Source organism: Rattus norvegicus, chromosome 16, assembly GCF_036323735.1.
Source record: "Rattus norvegicus strain BN/NHsdMcwi chromosome 16, GRCr8, whole genome shotgun sequence".
Classification (NCBI taxonomy): domain Eukaryota; kingdom Metazoa; phylum Chordata; class Mammalia; order Rodentia; family Muridae; genus Rattus; species Rattus norvegicus.
This window is the reverse complement of record NC_086034.1, coordinates 85,346,991-85,370,956: the sequence shown is the minus strand read 5'-3', so window position 1 is coordinate 85,370,956 and position 23,966 is coordinate 85,346,991. Positions and strand designations below refer to the sequence as shown.

Genomic DNA, 23,966 nt, shown 5'->3' with positions numbered 1-23,966 from the left:
CACTGCACATGAGCCAGCATGAGCACACACTGTAGGACCTGGGAGATCCAGCCTCTGTTTTCTCTGAATTCACAGCCATAGAATGATAGAGGTCAGATAGGAAAAGAGAAAGTCATGACTTTTGCTTTACATTCCAGAATATGTTTCTCATAGAGTCGTGGCCAACCACATAATAATAATACCCGGGTATTCTAGAATACAGGAAAGAGAAAACAAAGCCTACACCTCACCTGCATCCTACCCGGTCTAGGAGTGTGGGAGCCTCCTAGGGCAAGGAATGACAGCAGCTAGTCGTGAGAAAACATCTTATGTCTTCCAAACTTCACCCTTAACATGGAATTTGACCAAAATTACTTCTTGTGTGTGTGTGTGTGTGTGTGTGTGTGTGTGTGTGTGTGTGTGTGTGTTAGCATGCAGGCATGTATGAGCACCACACATGTACTTGATACTGTCAGAGGCTAAAAGAGGGTGTTGAACCCCCTGAATCTAGAGTTACAGACAATTGTGAGCCACTATGTGGGTGCTAGCAATGGGACCCTGTGTCCTCTACAAGGACAGCAAGTACACTTAACCACAGAGCTGTCTCTGCAGTGACCAACCTTTAACTGGGTTATTTGCGTTACCCCAGGTATTCATTCATGGACGTAATCACTCTTGGCTATTTATTTAAGGGGCTACTCATAGAGCATCATGCCCTGCTGTACGGCACTCCATGGCAGAGTGGGTATCCCCAGAGCCTGCCTCTGCCAAAGCTAGAATGAACTAGGTTGTCCTTCCTCCTCATCCATGTCTGGTTTCTGAGCCCTTACGTGTGAGAATTCCTTGCTAAGGATAAGCTAGGTTCTTCCTATGAAGAGGAAGAGTGCTTAGTACCTCAGTCCCACTTTTGCATCGATGGTAATATTTCCAGATAAATCCTGCCCTGAATTCTCATCTGCTCCAACACTGTGCCACTCTGGGACTCTGAGCTGCTTTCCTGTGCTGATAACTGCAGGAGCCCTTGGATTATTTTGACAGCAGAATGACATCTTCCATGGAAAAGCAGGCAATGAATTCCTCAAGTGCCGTTCCTGACAACTCCCTGGAAGACATCAGAGAACTTGAGGCGAGCTTGATGTGGAGGCAGGCTGGGATCATTCATCCAGGAAATCCCAGATATGAGGGTGAGGGGGAGTGCAGGGGAAGAACCACCATGAAGTCTTGTCCCTCCGGGCTCAAAAAGGATGCAACCAAACCAGCACACTGCTGACAATCTCCCTCTGAGTAGTATCTTTTTACAGTGCCCACGGGGTTAAAAAGTTAAAGTGTGCTTGCAACCCTTTCCCCTCCTGTTTACTTCAAGATCTTATGGATCTACAATGTAGCTCTTCTCACACAGTGTCTGCACTACCGACACAGCAACTGCGTTTCTATCATGTTAGGTTTCTGATCTTTGTAGGGATTTTTGGATTATTTTAATTCAAAAGGCATCGTAACAGTGAAGCAGTAAAAACTGACATAACTAGTAAGCCATTTTACTGTCGTTTTGTTTATCTACTTGTTTGTTTCAAGGTTGTAACAGCCAGACACACAGACACGCAGCATCAAGAGTGGTTTGATTCATTTGGTGTTGAAGGCTCATCCTCCGCCCATCTGGTGAAACCACTGTGAAATCTGTGCTAAATGAAAAGTACCTTTGGAATCTGAGAATATGAACAGAAGTGGACGCTCCACTTGCTGGCAAATGATGCTTTATTATGCAAGAGTCCCGCATTTGTGCTTGTCGAGAAGAAGAGTTTGACAAGATAATTAACTTGCCTTTCCTTTTTCCCAAGTGTTTCTACTGTGTCCCCTCAACTCTAAAGAGGAGTGTCTATTTTTGGTGCTGGCATGTATAGCCCCAAACCTTCCCATGATTAGCATCTTTCCTGTCAAGGGCAGGGCCAGGGATGTGGAGCAAAGATTTCTGGGAACCCTGAGGTCTGATCATCCAGGAAAGTTGAGACCGTGGTTACAACAGGGCACTGTTGACCCTATAGTGACTGGGCAGACACTGGCCACATGTAATCTCAGGACAGGGGATGCTTTACAACTGGTCCAGCTGCACTTTTCTGAGCACAGTTGCCTGGCAACTAGAAGCCAACATATATGTCTTAAGTAAGTGAGGGAGGAAGGGAGAAAAGAAGAAAAGAGAGGAAGGGAGGAAGGGAGGAAGGAGGAGGAGGAAGGGGGACGCACCATCCAAGAGGAGGGAGTGCTATGAACACCTTGAAGGCAGACAGGTATATCAACAGCTATGGTGGATTCTGATTTGAGTGTGAGCAGAAAGAAGTATCAAAGACTGCCATGAAGATCCTTCCCTGCAACACTTGCTCAGGGGACAGTTTCCACAAGAACAAATGCAGATTCAAGCAGTTCACAGCTCAGCCTGGCTTCTCATCGCTACGTTCATGCTGCGCAGTTGGGGTGTGTCCGTGTTTAGTTAACAATTCGAAGTTTTATTCCTGAAACCTCAGTGCTGAAAATGACCAGAAAACAGGGTTATCCCTTAGCTATTTTCAAACCAGCTGAAAGAGGGGGATTTCCATACCCTTCTGAAATGGGGAAACAGCAATTGTAACTGTGCACACAGCCAATTACCCCCAGGCTGGGAGCTTATCATGGGCTCCAGGGACGTGAGGCCAACATGGTCACTCCAGAGGGGACATGGATGCAGAGAAGAGAGGGGAGGTAAACCCAAGAAAATAAATGAGAGTAAAGCAGATCAAAGGGAGGAGTCAGCAATCTCAGCCATCACCCTCCCAGAGTAAAGCAAATCTAGATTCCTATCTAACTCAGGGAAGGCCCCTGCAGCAGTGCAAAGGGAAGCATATCCCAACAGCAGGGCCTCCTGTGGCAATTAGCAGCCTATGTTTTGGGAACAGAAAAGAAATCATGCACCCATGAGACCCAAATCCCTGCCTCAGAGCTCCCCACACCTATCCTCCTATAAGGACCCATAAAAGATACACACAGCTGTACCTGTAGAAAATCCATGCATGCAAAGGCAACCTTGACACTGGATCTCACCAAGAGAGAAAGCCAACAAGGAGATGTCGAACCTGACCCACATTTGAGGTGAACTTGACCCACATTTGAGGTGAACTTGACCCACATTTTAAGCCAGGTGGATCTATTTGGAATAGAACTAGAATATTTTTCAAACCACAGAAGGATAAATTTTCCCAAGAACAAGCTCAACAGTCTCCACCGTCCACCATAGATTAGAAGACCAACCACAAAGTAGTTCAATAACTTTTAAAGGATTTGAATTATAGAGTAACTTTCCCAACCATAATGCTATCAAAAATAAGATGAATTCGGGTTATTTAAAATACATAGACACTAGACACCATGCTCGAACAAGATGACAACTGATAAACCTAAAAGTTGGGAAATGCCTTGAAATAAACAAACAGCCCTATAAAGTATAAAATGTTGGGGCTTCAGAACAAAAGAGGGGAAATGCCTAAGAAAGAAGTTTATGGTAGTAACTCTTTTTTTTTCATTTTTTTCATTTTTTTTTAAATTTTTTTTTAATTTATTTAATACGTAATAATAATTCTTTGGTTTCCGGGTAAACATCCCCCTCCCCCCTCCCCTTCCTTATGGGTGTTCCCCTCCCAACCATCCCCCCATTGCCGCCCTCCCCCCAACAGTCTAGTTCACTGGGGGTTCAGTCTTAGCAGGACCCAGGGCTTCCCCTTCCACTGGTGCTCTTACTAGGATATTCATTGCTACCTATGAGGTCAGAGTCCAGGGTCAGTCCATGCATAGTCTTTAGGTAGTGGCTTAGTCCCTGGAAGCTCTGGTTGCTTGGCATTGTTGTACATATGGGGTCTTGAGCCCCTTCAAGCTCTTCCAGTTCTTTCTCTGATTCCTTCAACGAGGGTCCTATTCTCAGTTTAGTGGTTTGCTGCTGGCATTCGCCTCTGTATTTGCTATATTCTGGCTGTGTCTCTCAGGAGAGATCTACATCCGGCTCCTGTCGGTCTGCACTTCTTTGCTTCATCCATCTTGTCTAATTGGGTGGCTGTATATGTATGGGCCACATGTGGGGCAGGCTCTGAATGGGAGTTCCTTCAGTCTCTGTTTTAATCTTTGCCTTTCTCTTCCCTGCCAAGGGTATTCTTGTTCCCCTTTTAGAGAAGGAGTGAAGCATTCACATTTTGATCATCCGTCTCGAGTTTCATTTGTTCTAGGCATCTAAGGTAATTCAAGCATTTGGGCTAATAGCCACTTACCAGTGAGTGCATACCATGTATGTCTTTCTGTGTTTGGGTTAGCTCACTCAGGATGATATTTTCCAGTTCCAACCATTTGCCTACGAATTTCATAAAGCCGTTGTTTTTGATAGCTGAGTAATATTCCATTGTGTAGATGTATATGGTAGTAACTCTTACACAAAAGAAAAGAAGACCCGGATAAACATCCCAACACTGCACCTCACAGACTGAGAAAGAGAAGTGAGTGAGCTAAGGTCACTTGACAGAGGGAAAGGAGCACTTGGGAGCAGAAGAGAAATAAAAGAGAGACTCAGGGAAAGGGGGAAGGGGGACAATTGAGAGCTGGGTTTTTTTTGAAAAGAGAGAAACTGTAGAGCTTCAGAGAGAAACATTAACAGGGAAATAGAGACTCAAATCAGAATGAAAGGGACTCACTGCTGCTCCACACAGAAACACAAAGGTCAGGAGGCTACAGTAAGCATCCACGGGCATCATCTGCAGGTGTAACAAAGAAAAAGCATCCAACACAAGTCGACAACTGTTACTTAAAGATTTATAAATAAATAAATTCTCCCCAATTAACTAAAAAAATGGCATCTGCACAGCGAAAACCAAGCAGAACAAACCCACAGCTCGTGTCGTCTTAACCATGGCAAGTCAAGGCTTGGAAGGCAACATGAGCATCTGCCTTCAGCACTCCTATTCCCAGTCCTGGTCAGCGCAATTAGGCGAGAAAGGGACTGAATGGCACTCACCTCAGAAATGGAGAGCTGAAGTCCATCAGTGTTTGCTTCATGTTGCTGCAATGAGATACTAGAGAAAGGCAGCTAAGAGGCTGAGTTTGCTTTCGTTCCACTGCAGAAATGTCTGTAGTTATGCTGGAGAGAACAAGGCGGAACGGAGAGCAAGTCATACTGTGGGACCCAGGAGGCAGAATGAGAGACAGACAGACAGACACAAAGAGACAGAGAGAAACAGAGAGACAGACAGAGACAGAGAGACAGAAAGAAAGGCAGACAGAGAGAGACAGACACAGAGAGGCAGAGAGATACAGAGAGGCAGAGACAGAGAGACACACAGAGACAGAGAGAAACAGAGAGACAGACAGAGACAGAGAGAAACAGAAAGGCAGACAGAAAGGCTGAGGCAGAGAGACAGAGAGGCAGACAGAGACAGAGAGGCAGAGAGAGATACAGAGTCAGAGAGACACACAGAGACAGAGAGAAACAGAGAGAGAGATAGAGAGATAGGCAGAGAGAAACAGGAAGGCAGACAGAGACAGACAGACAGAGAGGCCAAGGCAGAGAGACAGAGAGGCAGACAGAGACAGAAAGGCAGAGAGAGACATGGAGTCAGAGAGATAGAGATAGACACAGAGAAACAGAGAGAGACACACAGAGTCAGAGGGACAGAGACAGAGAGAGACACAGAGTCAGAGGGACAGAGACAGAGAGACACAGCGAGTCAGAGAGACAGGATAGAGAGACACAGAAAGTCAGACAGACAGAGACAGAGAAACAGAAAGAGGGAAGTGAGAGACAGAGACTCCTTTCCCATCGTTTATCCCATGTGGGAATTACAGAGCAGCACCACCCATATCCAAGGAGGGTCTTGCTGCTTAGCCCTCCCTGGACTGGTCCTCACATCATCCCTGGGTGTGTTCTACTCCAATGCCCTAGACATTCCTCACTCCATCAAGACAACAGTCAAATTTGCATTCACACACACACACACACACACACACACACAACACACACACACAACACACACACACAACACATACACATAAACCACACATTCACACACACCCCACATATACCCAACCCACACATACATACCCCCACACACACAGTTTCATTTATAGAGGAGGAATAAGTTTCAAGAAACCCGCTGTTCTGTGTGACTCACTTCAAAACAATATGCTGGATACTAAAACTATAGCGGTCCTATTGGTGGGAGCAGGGGTGTGGAGTGTGTCTCTCACTCTTCTGCCTGCTCTTGGGAAACTTTTCCTCCTATTGTGTTGTCTTCTCCACCCTCAATATGAGGGCTTTTGCCTTGTCTTTCTGTGTTTATCTTGTTTTGTCCTGTTTGGTTGTTGTCTCTTGGAAGCCTGCTCTTTTCTGGAGGAAACAGAGGGGGTGTGGATCTGGGGGAGACAGAAGGTAGGAGGAATGGAGGGGGAGAAACTGTAGTCAGGCTGTATTATATGAGAGAAGAATCTATTTTCAATTTTAAAGATCTGTAGAAGTCTTTTTTACTTAATTTTAAAGTTTACGTGGGTGGGTGCTTTGCCTACCTGTACGTCCGTACACCGCATGAATGCCTGGTGCCTGAGGGAGCCAGGAGAGGGTGTCAGATCTCTTAGGCTGAAATCCCAGATGCTCCTGAGATGCCCTCTGGAAGAGCAGCCCGTGTTCCTAACAGCGGAGCCTTCTACCCACTCAGCAGTTTGCCTCCTTCAAGATGGCTACATTGTTAAAGGGTTCTTATTACAAAAAACGATACATTTGGTGAGACATTGTAAATGTGTGTGATTTTTATTTGTTATAAACAATGAAACATTTTAAATGGACAAATATTAAATTGCACCTGCCTCCTCAAAGAAATATAGGGGGAAAAGGAAACCTGCAGTGACTCATCAAAACAGAAAGTGCACGCCAGAGTGCAGTGACAGCCTGAAGACCTGGGCAAAGTGCATTTGTTCTGTGCACATTGGGTTCACCTTGCTCCCTTCAGCCTCTTCAGGAAGGGACGACATGACATTCATCTTATATTCCCAGGGCTCATGTTGGGGCTGGAAAATAATAAACATTAAAAAGAAAAACAGAAACAAAAACAGAAATTTGTCACCTCAAGTGGAAGAACCCATTTCTCTTCCTTTTCTGCTGGGCACAGAGGCACACAGTAGGACGCCTGGACAGAATCTGCATCTGCTTGGGTCAAAATGCCCAGGCTTGGAAGTGTTAATGAAACCCATCGGTCTTAGTTAGGGGTTTTACTGCCATGGAAAGACACCATGACCAATGCGAGTTTTATAAAGGACAAAATTTCATTGGAGCTGCCTTACAAGTTCAGAGGTTCAGTCCATCATCATCAAGGCGGGATCATGGCAGCATCTCAGCATTCAGGCAGGCAAGGGGCTGGAGGAGCTGAGTTCTACATCTTCATCTGAAGGAAGCCAGAAACAGACTGAGCATCCTCAGGCAACTAGGAGGAAGGTCTCCAAGCCCACCCCCACAGTGACACATGTCCTCCAACAAGGCCACACCTTCTAATAGTGCCACTCCCTGGGCCAAGCACACCATCCTAAGCCTGGCCTGAGAAAGACTGCTCAGCACAGATCACAAGGTCTGCAGGAGACATATGGCCTGGCTCCTATTTGGTATCAACAAGATGGGGCACTGTGCTAACCAGGCAAAGACACCAGCTGTAGATTCTCCAGTTATTCTCCAGCATCGATTAAACCCACCAGCCAGGGGATCTCAGAGCCTGCTGTGCAGTCTCCTTCATAGCTGTCAGTCGCATCAGGAGTCCTTCGGGAAGCTCAGGGCAGCTTGATGGTCTCCTTTCTAGAGCCGGAGAGCATCTTCAAGAGTACTGTCTCTGGGAGCCATTCAGTAAACGCACAAGAAAGAAGGGAAGATGGAAAGAGGCAGATATTAGGGTTAGGAGGATAGAGCAAGCCTTCCCCAGCTAATTGCCAGTGCTGGCTATGGAGTGTTTTCAGGCTAAAATCTTCTCAGAAAATTGTTACCAGGACCTGAGTGTCTGGCACCAGTGGGACACATGCTAAATGACCCTTAGTCACCTGGTTCCTCTTCAGGAGATCCATGGTGATGGGTGATCCAGCATGGCTCACACACACCACAGGTCACAGAATGCACATAGTTGGGGCCACGAAAGACTTCACCACTCTGCAGTGGAGGGCTCTCCTCTCCCCATCACAGGTTTAAACTATGGAGATCTGTGACGACTTGCAGCTGTTCTGCAGTCTCCTCTTTGGTTCCCAGACTAACTCTCCCTGTGTGCTCCCCAATACCTTAAGGGGAAAGTTGGCCCTAGCCCTATTTATCTAGCCTGTGACTCTCACTAATCTGCAATTACCCTGATCTGCATTCCCCCACTGACACCAAAGGCCGCCCAGCACTGCCCAAGCCTGCTCTCTGCAGAGGACTCAGAGCATCTGAGGGAGACTCCTATCTAGAGAGCTCAGAATCCGTATTCAGATCTAATCAGAGCTGAGATACAGCAAACACATTATTGAAATCGTACCTAGGTGTAGATCAGATTTACACTGAAGAATGCTTCAAGTTATGTGCTAATGACCCCCGTTACAGGCTCGGTGGGAGCCAGTTTGCTCACCAGCCAGAACATGATTCACAAGGGGGTCTTTGCTGAGAAATCCCAAGACCTTCCACCCTTACGTGACAGTCTGTACAGCCTTGTAAATCCCCTACTCCTTCCTGACGCTAGTCATGAGGCTGAGTGTGTGCCTACATGTGGTGACTTTAGTCATTTCTGCCTTCAGTTCTCTGGCTTTTTACCTGTCTTTCATTTAAAAGAGACCTGCTGCCTTTGGAGTAAACGGTATCTAGAACCTAGAATTCTACCAACAAATTAGTGAAACAAGTGAGTCACACACACACACACACACACACACACACACACACACACACAGAAGGGGGAAAAAACCCACAAAAACAATGAGACAAGATTTACTCTCATTCAGATTTCTACATCGGGGCTGGAGAGATGGCTCAGTGGTTAAGAGCACTGACTGCTCTTCCAGAGGTCCTGAGTTCAATTCCCAGAAACCACATGATGGCTCACAACCAACTGTAATGGAATCTGACGCCCAGCTCTGGTGTGTTTGACAGATTTCTACATCAGACTTAAGAGGTACTGAAGACCCGTGCTGAACCATGTTGCAAACACACACGATTTGGTGAGGGTCACACGTGTATGTAACTATGACTTTATCAGGACTGTCGACAAGGCCGTGCTTTCCGCACGTCCCACACATCCCGTGTCTCCTTCTGCTCTGTCACACTTCCCGACACTCTGGCCTCAAGGTGTATTCTTATTTGGACAAAAGCTGATTTGATCTTTCTCCATGGTCTAGGATTTGAGGTGGCTAACACACATTTGTGCACAGACACAGACACACACACACACATAGACATACACACTAACACACACTCATACATAGACACACACATTCATACACATGTTCACACACACATGCACACACACACATAGACATACACACTAACACACACTCATACATAGACACACACATATTCATACACACGTTCACACACACATGCACACACACACATGCACACGTACACGCACATGCACACGAGTGGAAGCCACCACATACAGCAGAAACTCCTTTGGGGTCTATGCAGTCTCCATGCCGAGCTCCCCTGTGACTCTCATCTTTTGGCACATGCCCCATCCCACACCATCCCTTCTTCCACCTGCTCTGTAGCTCCCTTGGACATTCTGTCTGAGATATCCTTTTCCTGTATTTCATTCACTGCAAGAATACTCAGCTTTCCCCTGTAGATCTATGAGAGTCTCCCCATCCTTTCCAGAAGAAGCCAAGTTTTGGGGTCCTGTTTAGCCCTGAGACAGAGCATTTGTTCCTTGTCTGAGCTCTGGGTCCTTGGGCAGAGGTGATCCTGCTGCTGTGTGCATTTCTACATGAGCTCATCTACACTGGGTGCAAGTAAAACAGATCATATTTGAGTCACCATCCTGAAGTCTCACCCAGGTCAACTGAAGACTGTAAGTTGTTGGCCTTCCCATTCTCTCGCTCTGTAGCCCACTCTTGCTGGTGCCTAGGTCTGGGTCTGCTGAGCCCAGGCACTGACCAGGTCGCCAGCACCCTGTGTTTCCCATGAGAGGTTCCTGTTACGTGCACACACAGGCAGAGTGACCTTTGGGTGTGTGCTCTGTGCTCAGTTATCTCTCCTTAACTCTGTTGGGAGGGGATACTTATCTTCCCTCTTTGGAATGGTATTATTTCTGGGAAAGGAGCTGGATTCTTGGCAGCCTGTAGCTGGGCAGACTGTTGCCCTATCAATGAAGCCTCTCTTCCTTGCCACACTGAAAATACATGGCCAAAGGCTGTGTGCCCTGGAATTGCAGCAGTGTCCAAAGCAGGGGACTGTCCCTTGTGGGTCGCTAAGATCTGGATCTCATCTGCCTTGCAGAACCTTGGAGTTACTCAACAATGTGGAGCACCATAGCATACCCAACCCTAGCTGGAGACTGTAAGAAACTAGTAAGGAAATCAGAGATGTCGGGCATCTAAAAGCAAAGCAGTAAAAGTGGTGTGTGTGTGTGTGTGAGTGTGTGTGTGTGTGTTTGTATTTGTTGTGTGTTTGTGTGTGTGTATTTGTGTGTATGTGTGTTTGTAGTGTGTGTGTCTGTGTGTCTCTCTGTGTGCATGTGCATGCATGTGTGTGTATGTGTGCATATACGTGCATATGTGTACACATTGTGTGTTTTTGTGTGTGTTTATGTTTGTGTATATTGTGGGGTGTGTGTGTGAGTGTGTGTGTGTGCGCGTGCATGCATGTGCACATGTGTGTGCATGCATGTGCGTGCATGTGTGTTTGTATTTGTGTGTGTGTTTGTGTGTGTATTTGTGTGTATGTGTGTTTGTAGTGTATTTGTCTGTGTGTCTCTCTGTGTGCATGTGCATGCATATGTGTGTATGTGTGCATATGCGTGCATGTGTGTTTGTGTGTATTTGTGTGTGTTTATGTTTGTGTATATTGTGGTGTGTGTGTGTTTGTGTGTATTTGTGTGTGTGGTGTGTGTGTGTGTGTGTGTGTAAGATCCACTTTCTGATCAGATTGAGTTACATCTTTCAGCAAGCAAGGCAGCTCAGAAAATTCCTCCCACCTCTATAATTTTTTTTTTTCAGAGCTGGGGACTGAACCCAGGGCCTTGTGCTTGCTAGGCAAGTGCTCTACCACTGGGCTAAATCCCCAACCCCCCACCTCTATAATTTTTTGAGTGCGTTATCTTCACTCACTTAGAAAACCTGAAAATTCATTTAGGAGTCGGTTACGTTGGGTGGGTTTTCTATTCATTTCCTTGCTTCATTGAGAATTGGGGGAAGCTGTGTACTCTGAAGCCTCAAACAGTGGACAGAGGTTTTGATGAGTTCAATTACTTTTGCTACCTCAGCATTTGAGCTACTACAAAGTCAAGAGCAAGGAAGACTGAGGTGACCAGACAGCCAGCCGGGCTCCTCGCTGCCAGTATCAACTTCACATCTGTGTCTCCAGGGACTGTGAAGAGCTGTGATCAGAGACTTTCTGTCCTAACACAGACCTAACGAGTTTATGATTTCCTTTCAGACTTTGTTCTCGTCACCGGCTTGTTTATTCAAGAGAGCAAATTTCTAAGAGTCTCACACCCAGCGCGCTGGCTGTATCCGGTTTTGGTCTTGCCTTGAGACTCTCAGATGACATTTCGGCCGGCTCAAGACCCACATAGCAGTGAGAAGGAGGTACCGACACCACTCTCTGTGACCATTTTTCCCAGGAGTGCTGCCCCACACCAAGAAGTAACCAGGGACATTGCAGGAGGAAGAGATCACAGCTGCATGTCCTGGGGAAGTGGCTGCTTGCTCTTCCTGCCTCTTGGGTGATGAATGGGGCCCGTGGATGCATCCATAGATCGGGATGCAAGCCAGGACACAGGTCAGGATGCTTGCTGGCCTCCCACTCCAGCTCTCCACAGCTCCTGCCTCTCTGTATAAGACATCAGCCTCCTTCGCTTCCAAGTGGACAAAGACAGGAGCACAGGAGAGGCCCAGGTTGCCTTCCCTCTCTGCTCCACTCCAAGTCAAGAAAGCCTAAGGCTAATTTTAACCTGACCAAGAAAAGAGAACAGGGCCGACTGCTGGCAGGTGACACACGTACCTGTGTGTTCCTGCCTGATGGTGTCTCTCAGCTCTGGTGGCCTTGGCTGTGCTGACTCAGTGAGGAGGGAACTGCAGCCCTGCCCTGCGACCTTGCAATCTACCCCAGGGTTGGAACCTGAGCTTTGGCCACATTGAGCAACAGAAAGAAAACTGAAAAACAAAATTTCTGTGACTCATGCTTTGAGCTCTGCCCTGCCCCCAACCCCCATGCAACAACCCAGTGACCCAGCTAAAGCTGTAAGGTGAAGCCAGCAGTCCTCCCTGTTTTATATCCTCCCCCCCCACCTCCCCTTCCCCAAATCCTGTCCTGGCAGCTTCTGATGGAGAGCAGAGGTCAGACTGCCAAGTAGAAAGAACTGGAACTGGGTTTCTGATCCTTGCTGCCAGTTCCTAACAAGACCCTGCTGAGCAACATCCCCTGCCCCTCTAAAGAGAAGCCACCAGGTGCCAAAGGACAGTGATATCTGTGTGCCTGCTCTCAGGGTAGTTGGGTGATCAAACAGAAAAGAGCCTGTTGGACTCTGAGCATGTGTCACCTGTGATCCACTGGGTCTCTGTTCCCTGTTCTTCTATGACTCCTCCTCCTCCTCTTCTCCCTGTCATTGGTCTCTGGTCTCAGCTTGGTTTTACTCAGCCTCTCCTCTCCTCTCCTCTCCTCTCCTCTCCTCTCCTCTCCTCCCCTCCCCTCCCCTCCCCTCCCCTCCCCTCCCCTCCCCTCCCCTCTTCTCTCTCTCTCTCTCTCTCTCTCTCTCTCTCTCTCTCTCTCTCTTCCCCTCCCTCATATTTTTTTCCTACTCTGTCCTGTGTGTCCTCTACATAAATAAATTTAAGAACGGTAAACAAAACTAAGGTCAAAGATTGAGCCAAACTGATCTCAGTCAGAAACCGTTTCAGAAACCCCACACACAATGTTACCCACTAAGAAGTGACAAGCAAGACTCTGCTTTCTTATGTAATGTCGCTAACAGAATTATACATAATTATGTATTAGGTGAAATTATATATAATACTATATGTAATTTTCTGCCAAAGATCTTCGGTGGAAGAAAAATAAGCTTATCCTAAAATAAACATCTACACGCATCGGAGACAAAGGAGAAAAAGGCAAGAGAAGGGGAGGAGAGAGGGGAGGGGCAGAGAAACACCAGAATCTATCGGCTTGGATACATATTTCAAAGCAAATATTCTGCCACTGAGTCACATGCCCAGCCCTAGGGGTTTGTTTGTTTGTTGTGTTTTGTTTTGTTTTGTTTTTGAGACAGTGTCTCACTGGCCTCCAACCCAAGATTCTCCTGCCTCAACCTGTTGTGTCCTAGAATTGCAGAGTGCATCAACACACCAGGCTAGTGATTCCATAGACAGGAACCTGATAGATGGCTCAGTGGGTAAGACCTTTGGCTTTGCAAGCAAAGTCTGAGTCCAAGTCTCCAACACTCAGGTAAAACTCCAGGCACGGCTGCCTGTGCCTATAAACCCAGGATCAGGTGGGAATGAAAACAGGTGAATCCCAAGAGCTTGCCTGCCAGCCAACATAGCCCAGTTGTGCTGTGAGGAAACAGGGGCTTTAATCAACTCCATCTGGTAAAGATGCGTAGCCAGAGAAAGAACGGAAAGTATCCCACATCTGTTGGATGTGACTGGGTGAGCATGCTATGTGAAGCCGTAAGCTGGCAGCACCCTGCCTTGTCTGACTGTACTTTTCACAGGCTCCTTATGTGGTGGCTTCATGGGCTAGTGGTGAACCAACAGGTCTGCTTATGAAAAATCTGCTCCTAGTCCCTCCCATCCAGTAGCCTATATGGCATTTTTGCAGTCTAATCATTGGACTGCAGATGCACGAGTATAGGAAATCAGGATTGTCTTAGTCAGGGTTTCTATCCCTGCACAAAACATCATGACCAAGAAGCAAGTTGGGGAGGAAAGGGTTTATTCAGCTTACACTTCCACACATCGCCTAAGGAAGTCAGGACTGGGACTCCAGCTTGGGTCATGTTGACACACAGAACCAGCCAGCGCACAGGGGCCGGTCAGAGCTTCTGCCTGAGGAGAAAAGAATGCAGGAGAGCGGGGTACTCAATCCTCGCTTTCTAGTAATCCGTTCAAATCTGCACTTCTTCCAGAAGGCCTTTTATTTCAAAACCCATTTTAAAAGTCAATGACCATTAAGCATGGAGAGACGTGAGTGGGCTTCCGCTCTGTATTTCATTTGACATGCTTCCAAGTTGCTGTCCGTCCATTCGTGGCTTCCACGAGGGGATGGGGGGACATCGTAAGCTAAATGCACCAAACTCTGAACTACTGAATTTCTTCTGCATCTTAGAGACGTGTGAACCCAGTGCAGACCTGTTTTCCTCATAGCTCCAGAGAAGCAGAAACTCAGAGACACCTGCCATGCTGTAGCTTCTAAGAGGCTGGAATTCCCTTCCCCACATTCCTGAGAGAGTTAGCAATGAGATACAAGTGCTTCTCACAGACCCACAGCCCTACCTTGGCTCTCTGGAACCTCTAGGTATGGGCTGGCACTAATGTTCTCTGACACCATCTGTTGTCCCTTCTCTGGGAGCAAAATCCCTGCTTGTCTGTATACTCTGTGGCCGTGAATGGATCCGCTCCCACCTGCCTCCTCCCTTTGTTCTTTCCCTTGATCCTCTAGGGTAAAGAGAACCAGTTGGCAGCTTGGCAAGGTGACTCTTTTATAAGGGCATGTCCTGAGGTAGCACACGGCCTCTTCCTGGCCAGGGTAACTGCTGGTACAGGATAGAACGCCTTGGTGCTTGGCCTCCAGAGCCACCATTCATTACACAGTCTTTATCTTTGTGCATATCCTGGAACAATACTCTTAAATAAATACTCTCAGGGGCATTTTTTTTCTCTGTGGGTATTGACTTTTGTGTTTCCATGACCTCAATGGGACCCAGAAATGGAGGAGTCAGGAGGTTTAGCAAATAAGCATTTGCCGCTGTCTACGCACACAGGGACAACTGTGAGGGATGGTGTTTTGTTTTCCAAGGGAGGCACGTCATTGATATGACACAGTCCGTGTATGTGAGCACATGGCGGCTTGGAAGTTTCCATTTGACCCCGAATGCCAGATAAGCCTATGTCCAGTGAGCAGGGGCAAGCTGTTCTTGAGAGCAGGAGGCCTTGTCACTGCCCAGCCTCTACCCCTGAGCCTTGGCCACACCCTTGAACTCTCCAGGCTGTCAAGTGCACTATACAATCAGGGAAGACTCCGGGGCTTCCCATCTGATATTCCAAATGGTTTTAATGTGTTTAATGAGATTCTGTAACATGAATATAAAAGTCCCCAATGGAGGAGTTAGAGAAAGAATTGAAGGAGCTGAGGAGCTTGCAACCCCATAAGAACAACAATATCAACCAACCAGAGCTCCCAGGGACTAAATCACTACCCAAAGACTACACATGACAGATCCATGACTTCAGCTGCATATACAGCAGAGGATGGCCTTGTTGGGATGGCCAGTGGGAGGAGAAGCCCTTGGTCCTGCCAAGACTGGACTCCCCAGTGTAGGGGAGTGTCAAGGCAGGGAGGCGGGAAGAAGTGGGTGGATGGTTGGAGGAACACCCTCATAGAAGAATGGGGAGAAGGGATAGGATAAGGGGATAACATCTGAAATGTAAATTTAAAAATATCCAATAAAAAAGGAATAAATTTAAAAGAAAAGAAAGTCTGGGGAAAAAAGAAAAGTATAGAAAACATCACCACGTAGCCTAGTTTTAAAATCCCGTTTTGTTTACCATGGGTCACCATTTACCACTACCATCCCGGTGGCGCTGGCATATTTGTTTACACCCGGGGATATGGAAGCTTAGCTAGGGCGGCTATGGAGTCCACACATAAGAGTGTGGCAGTCATGGATGGGAATCTACTAGAGAGCCACCCACACCCCCTCAGGGAACACCCAACTGCCAATCTTAAGCGTGTCTCCCTCTGCTCATCCTCGTTAGCCAGAAGCACAAAGGTCCACTCATCACAAGCCAGGTTCCCATGACAGCCTGCCAAGAGGAACCACGAAAGAGGAAGAGGAAATCCAAGCTCCCCGGGCCATTGTGTTTATTTGTTCTGAAACTAGAGTGGCTCCATTCATACCTTAGGACAGCAAGTGTGTTCTTGTATGACATCCAGAGGATGATGGGACATTTTTTTCCAGGGGCCTGGGGGAGAGGGAACCTATTTCTTTGTTTCTTTTATTAAAAAACATCCAAATCCTGCCTCTCCCTTGCAACTTTCCAGTCTGGCCAATGATAGAGGAACTCCTACATAGCCAGACATGTCTGGCCTCCTCGAAACCTGAAGGAACCCAGGGCATATGCCCAAGTGCCCTATCCCGTCCCTTCTCACAAAAGGCACACAGCTCACAGGGCTGAGCGCCCTTTCAAACACGAACGCTGGGACTACGGGAGAGATGCTGCGACAGCTCAACCACCTGGTAAAACAGGACTTTTCCTAATCCCTCTTTGTCCCAAAGGGTCTCAGGAATCACCTTTTAAAATCTCACCACCTACGCTAAGCAGAGTGTGAGACAGAGTGATGCTGCTATACATCTGTAGACCCAGAACCCGGGAGGCCAACCTAGAAGGATCCAGAGGGTGATGCCAGCAAGAGCCTGACTTCAGTGCTGTCTAAAAATGGTTAGAAGAATCTCTGAGTGGAGAAGATAACACACATGAGGCCTAGAATTTCAGTCTTTAGCTCTGGAGGTTGATGGGGGCACAGCACTCCTTTCTAATGTCCAGATTGAATAAAACCCTCAAACATTCAGAGTGGGTTTGATTTTCCAAAGGAACACACTGCGTGGATCTTTGTGGGCAGGTATGTGCACATGTGTGTGCCAGCCTCAGGTACCGCTCCTCAGGTTCTTACCTTAGCTCTCTTGGGGCACCTGAAGCTCACTGATTAGCGTTGTTAGCCAGTGAGCTTAAGGGACCTGCCTGTCTCTGCTTCCCCAGTGCTGGGATCTCGAGACTGTGCCACCACACCTGGCTTTTTTATATGGGTCCCGGAGATTGAAGACGGGTCTCTATGCTTGCATAATTTTACCGACAGCTGTCTTCCCAGCTGCAAGTATTTTGACCCCAGTTTAGTGCGTGTGGTCAGTTCTTAGGCTGCACAGCACTGCTTTCTAGCTCTAAATGGATGCGTAATAACTATGAGGAGGAGTGAGTGGAGCTAGATTGGGTGACAGTAACGTTCTCGGAGGAGATGTAGGAGCTTCCCGAGCTCTCTCCTCTGTAATTACCGTGCCTTTCATTGACTGACACTGCTGACGTCCTGTAAAACAGCTAGCATGGCAATAGCACCTGTGACAAACCCCCACGACCAAGTTCACAGGAGAAACAGGCAAAATGCATACCCAAGAAGAGCGATTTCCTATAAAGCCTGGCCACTGGGTGCAGGCATCACCTGGGCTGGGTTAGGGGATGTCTGGTAGGTAAGACATCCCTTCTGAATGGACCTGTGAGAAGTTTCCAGAGGAGAGGGGCCTGTGAGTCAGTAGACAGTATGGAAGACAGCCACAGGCAGGCACCACGGGAGGGCGGAACAAAAGGCTAAGAGAGAGAGAATCTTCCTGTAGCTGGTTCTCTTCTGGGCAGGGACTGCCCTTCCCTTGCTCACAGGCTTGCATTATGGGACCTGGCACCTTCACTGACAGCCCAGGATCTCCCAGTTCACAGAAACCCTGTTGCAGGATTTCTCTCCTCCATAACTGCATGAGCCAAACTCCAATAAATATGTCCACCTGTCTGTGTGTCTGTCCGCCTGACATCTATTTAACCTGTCCATCTATAATCCATCCTTCAATCTACCTGGTATTTCCATCTATTATCCATCATCTATCTGATATTTTCAGGTGCTTATCATCTGCCTACCTGTCAGTATCTCTAACCTATCCGTTATCTGTCAGTCATCTCTCTGTCTGACCCACCCATCCATCCACCCACCCCTGATCCATTTCTCTAATCCATCCCTCCATTCACCAGTCCACCCATCTAACTGCTCTTCTTCCTCTTTCTAGATCTCTAGAAAACAAGTAACAGAGAAACCCTAAGGCTTCCAAGCCTTTGGTGATGGCCACTGGGAGACCAGAGACAAATCCCCACACAGATCCTAACCCTGTTTATGTGGACCTTGGATCCAGCCAATGCAGTCCTCAGACTCGGGGTGCACCTGGTAGGCAATGGTGGTGATAATCAATTCAAGTAATGAATGATTTATTTCATGGTAGAGTGTTACACTAAGGCATTCATTTCCATGTCCATATAATAGGTGTCAAATTAAGACTTTGGTTTAAATTCCTTTTTGGTGTGTTAAACTGTGTTTATTGGAAATACAGGAGAAGCCTGATAGTCATAATGAGTTCCACAGCCTCCTGCATTTGAAAACCTGGTCCTGGGCTCATAACACAGAACTGGGTAGTCATGGACCCTTTAGGAGGTGGAGCCTAGCCAGAGGAGCTGGCTCTCCCTCCCAGGATGAATTTGGATGGAATTTGAATTGATTGTCACAACAATTGATTGGTGCAGTCTCTTACCAGCTCCTGTCACTGTATGCTGCATCATAATCAGCATGGCAGGCACGTCCTGGCGTCCACCAGAGGTTTCAGCTCCTAGGAACACGGTCTTTGAAGAAAGGCCATAGATTTCTATAGCATGAGGCATGGGTAGACGTGGGGACTCGATTACACTGGTAACAGCAAGCCCCCCCTCCATCTAAAGGAAGACTGGCTGAGCCTCAGTTTAAAAGTCACCCAAATTGACAGCTCTCACAGAGCACCCAGGCAAACATAGTCTTCTCTAAGTTAAAAAAAAAAAAAAAAAAAAAAAAGCTCTCATTCATATTTTCCATTTCACTGGAAATTGCCTGAGAGAAACCAGGAAGAGCCTAGGGCACGTGGGTCTCTGTCTTCTGTCCATGTCTGTGTGTCCATATGTTGTATGTGACCATGCATACATGTGTATGTGTGTGTATGTGTGTGGTGTCTGTGTGTGTGTGTGCTATGGTGTTTGTATGTGTGTGAATACGTGTATAAGCATGGTATGTGAGTGTATATATATATATGTGTGTGTGTGTGTGTGTGTGTGTGTGCATATGCATGGTGTGTATATATGTGGCACATATGTGTGTACCTAGGCGCCCATGTTCTTCCATGCAGACTTCCTCTAAGATTAAGGACTCTGACCTCTATCAGGGGAGCAGAGGCCCACACTCTTGCAGCAACAAGCCTGGCCCTCCCTGAGAACATAGAAGGTTGATCATGTGAAACAGGAAACCTGCAGCCTGCCATAAAGCACCTTCCTCTGTACACGTGAGTGTATGTGTGTGTGCACGTGCGTGTGAGTGTACGTGCATGAGTGTGTCCGGGCACACGTGAGCATGCCTGAGTATATGGGTGTGTGCACATGTGAGTGTATATAGAGGAAGGGATGGTTCTGCCCCTCTGGAGACCCCTTAATGCACAAGAGAAAGTGGAGTACATAGCCAAACTAGCCTCTTCTGTATTACTAATGGGAATGCTAAGCCCAACCACTTTGGTGCTTTCTGAGTTAATGCACTGTTACTGGGTACTGTGCACGGTACCAGATATAGGAATTTCTAACAAGGGACTCAAAGTCTCCACGCCCCAGCTCCAGCACCACCTGCTCCCTGTCTTTCTATCTCTAGCCCTAACCTATTGCATGCCAAAGGGCTTACTGGCAGTGCTCAGATATGAAAACCAAGTCATCCGGAGGGAGCAGGGGCTGAAGGAACTGACTACTAGATACTGAGTACTGAAGGTATAGTCACAAAGCCCTTCCTTGTCCTTTATAAATAGCCCACTGAGTCCATTTAGTGATGTCCGTATGTGGACCAGGCTGCCATGGGCTTGTTTCTCCTACCCATGTTCTGGAGAGGTTGTGAGAAGTTGATGTAGGTTAGAACTTCATCACTGGACAGGAATAGGACACACCACCCCCCCTAAAGAACCGCATTCTCTCCCTAAGTTTCCCTTCTAATAGCCCCAGGTTGGATGTCCCATCCTTTTCAGGGCCGTAGTGGTCATAATGCATCCCAGTGTCTTCTTAAACAAGCATAGCCCATTTCCATATGGACGAACGATTGTCCCTTTATAGGTGTCTGCTCTTCGGCATGGGACGAGGTGCCTACACGGAAGCCACAACAGCTTGGTGGGCCACAAAGACAAGACGGGAAGATGGTTTGGCCAGAGGGACACTCAGGCGCTCCAGAGCAAAAGCTCACGAAGGCCGCCTCAGTGACCGGTCTCTCTGCTGGACATCCTCTGCCTGTTTATAACCCTGCTGCCCAGATTCCTGTGCTTTCTCTTTGCTCTCCCAAGGTGAACACCTCCATTGACTTACACCACACTTCACTCCATAACCCAGTAAACGGGAAAGAGTGGATTTGCTGCCTAGAGTGTGAGAAGCAAAGTCACCATGAAAATTCAAGGCCGGCAATACTGGCTGTGACAGGCCCAAGGGACACCCATCCCATACCTGCACTGCAAGTGGCTGTTAGGTACTTCCCCTGACAGATACAGTCACACCTAGCCGCGCCTGTCTCACGCACACACCGGAGCCCATGCCGTCACCTTTCCTGTGCCCAAAGCTGGGAGACCTATAAATCTCACTCAATAGGATTAACCACTGGTGCATGAAATGTAAACAGAAATGTGTGACGTTCCCAATACTAGGTGTTGATTTTGGATGATTCTAGCACCTCTGGAGGCCGTTTCCTGGTCTGGAAACAGGGATTTGACATTCATAAGTCACCACCGTTTGTACTACCATAGTGACCTGCTGAGGAGGGGAAGAAGGGAAGTCTCCTTTGTTCTGCTCAACACTCGGATCCCATTAATAATAACAAGCACTCACCTTTACCTCTCTCTCCTCAGTGGCCAGCATCGAAGATGGCAGCTATTCAGAACGTCAGCAGCCCAGGTGAGTTTCCTGTCCTTGCCTGAGCCTGTGCTGGTCAAGCCAAGGCTGCTACCTGGCCTGTTTCTCGGGTCTCTTTCAGGAGGGGACAGGAACATGCCCTTCTGCAAATGTCAGGCTAGGGACATTTGGTTCTTCCTCACAGCTAAAGGGATGGGAGGTGGTCAGTCAGAGTTGAAAGGAACACACACTGGAATGGCTACCCCATCCAGGATTTCCTTCCACATTCAGGTGCTGAGAAAAGTGCAGGAGAACTCCTGAGAACAGAACCGGCATCGAGATTGCGTCTCAGTGCAGCAGGGCATGAAGGCGTGCTTTGTGAAGCACAGCTCAGGTGTAGTCTGAACTGTACCATGTAGAAAGGGTATGCCGGGTTCAGTTGCCTAGAAGGAATTGGGGGAGGAGGAGGAGTGTGATAGCTTTTAAAGCCAGAGAGGTATTCCTGCTGCTGCTTCCTGTATTTTTTAATATGATAGTTGTATTTACTATTTGAGCACTTTATATGTGTATTCAAAGTAACTGGACCATATTGATGGCCTATCCTGGAAACATCCCTCCTCTTACAACTTCTTGTCTTCTGCTTTTTTAAAAAAAAAATAACTCACTAACTCCAATTACTGCTGCCCATGTGTGCACATGTGTGACACTGTCGACCCAAAGATGGGAACCCTACTAAAGCTCGCTCCGTCCCTACTAAAGAAAACACTCGCTTCCTGGTTGCTGCCGCCACAGAGAGCCCGTGGGCAGCACCACTCGAGCGAACTTGAGCCTCGGGACCACAGGTAAGACCAACTTGTCTGCTGCAAGAAAGCTGCCTGGTGAAATCGGGACACACAGAGGCAGAATTCCTCTAGGACCGGGCACGTCCTGTGTTTACCGGAAGTCCCACACCCGCGGATCCCGGCCCGCAGCAGCTCTCTGCTCCCAGACCCCGTGGGAAAGAGACCTCACCGCCTGGTCAGGTGGACACTCCTGAGGCTGCAGAGCGGAAGAGACCACCAACACTGCTCACCCCTGCCCACATCCCTGGCCCAAGAGGAAACTGTATAAGGCCTCTGGGCTCCCGTGGGGGAGGGCCCAGGAGCGGCAGGACCCCTGCCAGAGACACCACCAGAACCTGAAAAAAACAGACCGGATAAACAGTTCTCTGCACCCAAATCCCGTGGGAGGGAGAGCTAAACCTTCAGAGAGGATGACAAGCCTGGGAAACCAGAAGAGACTGCTCTCTGTACATACATCTCGGACGCCAGAGGAAAACACCAAAGGCCATCTGGAACCCTGGTGCACTGAAGCTCCCGGAAGGGGCGGCACAGGTCTTCCTGGTTGCTGCCGCCGCAAAGAGCCCGTGGGCAGCACCCCGCGAGCGAACTTGAGCCTCGGGACCACAGGTAAGACGAACTTGTATGCTGCAAGTGACCTGCCTGGTGAACTCAAGACACAGGCCCACAGGAACAGCTGAAGACCTGTACAGAGGAAAAACTACACGCCCGAAAGCAGAACACTCTGTCCCCATAACTGGCTGAAAGAAAACAGTAAAACATGTCTACAGCACTCCTGACACACAGGCTTATAGGGACAGTCTAGCCACTGTCAGAAATAGCAGAACAAAGTAACACTAGAGATAATCTGATGGCGAGAGGCAAGCGCAGGAACCCAAGCAACAGAAACCAAGACTACATGGCATCATCGGAGCCCAATTCTCCCACCAAAACAAACATGGAATGTCCAAACACACCAGAAACGCAAGATCTAGTTTCAAAATCATATTTGATCATGATGCTGGAGGACTTCAAGAAAGACATGAAGAACTCCCTTAGGGAAACACAGGAAAACATTAATAAACAAGTAGAAGCCTACAGAGAGGAATCGCAAAAATCCCTGAAAGAATCGCAAAAATCCCTGAAAGAATTCCACGAAAACACAATCAAACAGTTGAAGGAATTAAAATTGGAAATAGAAGCAATCAAGAAAGAACACATGGAAACAACCCTGGATATAGAAAACCAAAAAAAGAGACAAGGAGCTGTAGATACAAGCTTCACCAACAGAATACAAGAGATGGAAGAGATAATCTCAGGAGCAGAAGACTCCATAGAAATCATTGACTCAACTGTCAAAGATAATGTAAAGCCGAAAAAGCTACTGGTCCAAAATACAGGAAATCCAGGACTCAATGAGAAGATCAAACCTAAGGATAATAGGTATAGAAGAGAGTGAAGACTCCCAGCTCAAAGGACCAGTAAATATCTTCAACAAAATCATAGAAGAAAACTTCCCTAACCTAAAAAAAGAGATACCCATAGGCATACAAGAAGCCTACAGAACTCCAAATAGATTGGACCAGAAAAGAAACACCTCCTGTCACATAATAGTCAAAACACCAAACACACAAAATAAAGAAAAAATATTAAAAGCAGTAAGGGAAAAAGGTCAAGTAACATATAAAGGCAGACCTATCAGAATCACACCAGACTTCTCGCCAGAAACTATGAAGGCCAGAAGATCCTGGACTGATGTCATACAGACCCTAAGAGAACACAAATGCCAGCCCAGGTTACCGTATCCTGCAAAACTCTCAATTAACATAGATGGAGAAACCAAGATATTCCATGACAAAACCAAATTTACACAATATCTTTCTACAAATCCAGCACTACAAAGGATAATAAATGGTAAAGCCCAACATAAGGAGGCAAGCTATACCCTAGAAGAAGCAAGAAACTAATCGTCTTGGCAACAAAACAAAGAGAATGAAAGCACACAAACATAACCTCACATCCAAATATGAATATAACGGGAAGCAATAATCACTATTC

The 23,966-nt window shown here is 47.4% G+C and overlaps 1 long non-coding RNA gene across 6 annotated transcripts; it reads right to left on the bottom strand.

Moving 5' to 3' along the window:
- Positions 1–3,682: 3,682 nt before the first annotated feature.
- On the bottom strand, positions 3,683–12,818 carry LOC102554419 (uncharacterized). 6 transcript variants are annotated; one of them, XR_005495122.2, is made up of 9 exons: positions 12,194–12,313; positions 7,659–7,850; positions 7,315–7,415; positions 6,544–7,041; positions 6,153–6,393; positions 5,000–5,122; positions 4,680–4,739; positions 4,263–4,416; positions 3,683–4,157 (listed from the first exon to the last, which is right to left on the bottom strand). It is a non-coding gene; the product is annotated as an uncharacterized LOC102554419 (long non-coding RNA). The 6 variants fall into 6 exon arrangements; XR_010058507.1 differs by having other exon boundaries at positions 7,717–7,850; XR_010058505.1 differs by lacking the exon at positions 12,194–12,313 and adding an exon at positions 12,732–12,818 and having other exon boundaries at positions 6,544–7,415.
- Between the last annotated feature and the right edge of the window lie 11,148 nt (positions 12,819–23,966).